Source organism: Canis lupus, chromosome 31 (genome assembly GCF_003254725.2).
Source record: "Canis lupus dingo isolate Sandy chromosome 31, ASM325472v2, whole genome shotgun sequence".
NCBI classification, from domain to species: Eukaryota; Metazoa; Chordata; class Mammalia; order Carnivora; family Canidae; genus Canis; species Canis lupus.
In genome coordinates, this window is record NC_064273.1 from 25,651,033 (window position 1) to 25,654,599 (window position 3,567).

Sequence of the window (3,567 nt, forward strand, 5' to 3'; positions counted from 1 at the left end):
TCTATTATGTTAAGCCATCAGGTTTGTAGTAATATGTTATAGCAGCCACAGGAAGCTAATACATTATGTTAAAGAATCTAGGTCACTCAATTAGTTAGTCTTTATGTAGAGTTTGGGCTCTGTATCCAGGGCAAGTTTAAGATGCAAGGAATAAGCTCCCTAATATCAGATAATTCAGAGAAATTCCCACGCCTCTGAAGAATAAGAAACAAAATCCCTTTATCTAATGAGGCAGCAGATTCCTTGTAACTCATTAAAAAAGAATTATGGAACTCTTTCCCAATTTTTTTCAAAGGTTAAAAATCCTTTAGGGTAAACACAGAAGATCAAAGAAAGCTAAATTTTCCAGTAAATGGCCCTTAAAAAAAGTAATGGAGGTCACCTTCCAGCCTTTTAAGTCATGATAGAATTTTTATCTTCCTTTTTTGCCACCACATATATATTTGTATTCTAATTCCATTTGCCCCAGTGCTATTAAATATTGCAACAGTGATCCCATGATTTAATAAAACAAAATGTATGCAAACCCATACTTACATAGCAATTAAATTGTAACTATTGAGTTCAAATGATTCTTAAATTTTAGTGGTAACCTAAGATGGTGGATACTGTAGCTACATTTACCCTATTGGCTTTATAGATCATTAATTGGTTCAACAACTGAAGGGCAGATGAGCAAAATTAAAAATTTAGGAAACAGGAGTAAATGAAGATGAAGTATTATGAAAATTATAACACAAGTGTGTGACCAGATAGAAATACAAGTCTGATTTGTGCTTATCTTTTCAGGAAAACATTGTAAGAATATCAAGAGATATTGCAAGTAAGAGTTAAATATTTTGAGATGGAGCTGTCAAGACTATGCCTTCACAAATTATGAATCACTCTCTTACTAAGTACTACTGAAACATATTTATTTGTGTGTGACCTTGGAAACTTGTTATCTCTCAGTACCTCACTACCTTCTGACATAAAACCCGAGCTAATAGCACCTACTTTGCAGGACTGTTGGGAAGACAGAATGAGATAAAAAATGTGAAAATACTTAACAGAGTGCTTGGTACATAGTAGATGCAAATCAAATATTACTTTTCTTTCTAATTCTCTGTAATTTAAAAAGAAAATTCTAGCCAACCATTAGACTAAAAAAAAAAAAAAATTCTCATTGTTAATTTACTTTGATGTTGCAAAGACATGTTCTTCAACAATCTTGTCTCTTCTAAAAGTTAATGCCATAATGGACATTTCTACCCCATGTAGTTAAGAAAAATGCTTTGCTTGACATCAGATCGCTAATGACTTCTTACTTCTGTGTTATGGTCATGAGCTAATTCCTGGAAGGCTGCATATACAGTTATTCAGAATAAGAGCTCAATACTCAGATTTCATAGATTTGTAATCTTATCTCTGATGCTCACTTAGAATATCAATTAACTACCAGATGTTTTCATGACTCAATGTTTATATCTTCAAAATGGAATTAATAACATTGTATTTTCTCCACAGATGATTCTAAGGATTAAATTAGTTAATCAAGAAGAGGTTATGCAATATACTTAGTATGGTTGATGTTAGCTTTTATCATTATCACTAGCCTACAATCTTTTTTAGTGGTATTATTATTATTAAATATTATTACTTTCATCATCATTATTATTACTGGATCTCATCTAAAACCTCCTGCATTTTAGGGATGCCTGGGTGGCTCAGCAGTTAAGCATCTGCCTTCTGCTCAGGATGTGATCCCAGAATCCCTGGATCGAGTACCACATCGGGCTCCCTGTAGGTAACCTGCTTCTCCCTCTGCCTAGATCTCTGCCTCTCTCCCTGTGTCTCTCATGAATAAATAAAATAAAATCTTTTAAAAAAATAAATAATAAATAAAAAGAACTACTGCATTTTATAAGAGTACATCATAAAAAGAGAAAAAGAAAAAGAGAAAGAGAAGAAAATGCACTAGAGAAGGCTAAGTTTTAGGCTAGAAAACTTGTATATATAAGTTCTATATCAAACACACACACACATATTTATATATATATATATATATATATATATAACCTTCTAATAAATAATAATAACCTAATAATCCTTCTAATAAATGTGTGTATACATATATATAAATATATGATTTAGAGAAATTTAATATGATGAGGATATTTCCTACCATCTACATAGGAAGTAAGACTGCAGAGAGGACATAAATGTATGTACCATTAAAATTAGTCAGCATCCTAGAGAGATGGGTGGGCTGTGGCTGAGACAGAGAAGAAATAGTTTTGTTTTCAGTTTAGACTTGGCAGTTTTAGAGTTGAAGGTCATGGTTCCCAAGGTATTGACAACTTCTGAGAGGCTTCCAGATTGCTCATTAACTAAATGGAAAAGACTATAGGCCAAAAAAAAAAAAAAGGAAAAAAAAAATAAAAGACTATAGGTAATATGGAGAATAAATGAATGCCTTTGGAATTCAACTTAACTGGGTCTTTTGGCAAGTTGCTTGCCCTATTGGACTTTTTCTTATTTGTAAAAATGGGGGAAATAACATTTTTTCCTAGTGGTGGTCATAGCAGGTTTCTGATTATGTAGTGGTACCATGATGTATTGAAAGTATCAGTATGGTAGATATGAGAAGTTGTTTGTAGGAAGAGAAGTCTCACTAAGTACATGGAAGAATTGAATTAATTAGTTACATACGTATAAAAGAGAGAAATAAGTTCTAAGTAACAAGTGTTCTCTAGGTAAGAATCCATGAGGAGGTAGGAGGAAGCACTTGATAAGTTTAATTCAAGGGGGAAATATTATGTGCTTTCCATTGTTCAGAATTAAAATATGTAAACCCTTTGTGGATTATCCCATAAGGTAAGGTGAACATTATAACCTGCTCTGTTCCACAATATGTTGAAAGACATATATAGAGAGTTGACAGGTGACTCTCTTGCCATCTTCCCTCTGTCTCTACTGGCAACATTTCCTATAGTGAAGGCTCCCTACTCCTGAATCTGAGAATGAGAATGATTTTGAAGATGAAACAATGAATGTGTATTATGAATGATAAATAAACCATTATAATTTCAAGCTTTTGGAATTTTGAAGTTATATATAAGTTACTGTGATAAAACAAAGTCTGTTCTGACTCAAGAACCTTCATAATTCCCTGTTTAAGTTTTAGAAAATGCAGATGCATATTTAATGCTCAAGTGGTATCACGTATTCAATCAGGACCGCAAAAGTATCTATCTTGTTCACTTTATTCAGACACTCCTTTTTTTTTTCTTCAAATATGTTTGGTTTAGTATAACTAAAGGCTTTATCTTCATGAAGGATAATAAAGAATTCAAAAAGTATTGTTTTCTGAATTATTTGAAGTAAGTTTATTTAGAGATAACCACAATTTTTTTTCAGAAGAACACATTAATGGCATAGAAATCAAGAAACCAGATATCAAGAATATTCTAGTGAATAAGCAAACTATTAAAATCACTTAGAATCTGATCAAATAAGAGTACATTTTAAAATAGTAACTTAACTAAAAGCACGATGACCCATCAGCCTAAAAACAATCCATCAATC

General features: G+C 32.0%; 1 protein-coding gene across 4 annotated transcripts in view; it reads right to left on the reverse strand.

Moving 5' to 3' along the window:
• LOC112661764 (keratin-associated protein 24-1) overlaps nt 1-3,567 on the reverse strand; it is a 35,007-nt gene that overhangs the window by 16,357 nt on the left and 15,083 nt on the right. The gene's annotated exons all lie outside the window — the stretch shown is intronic.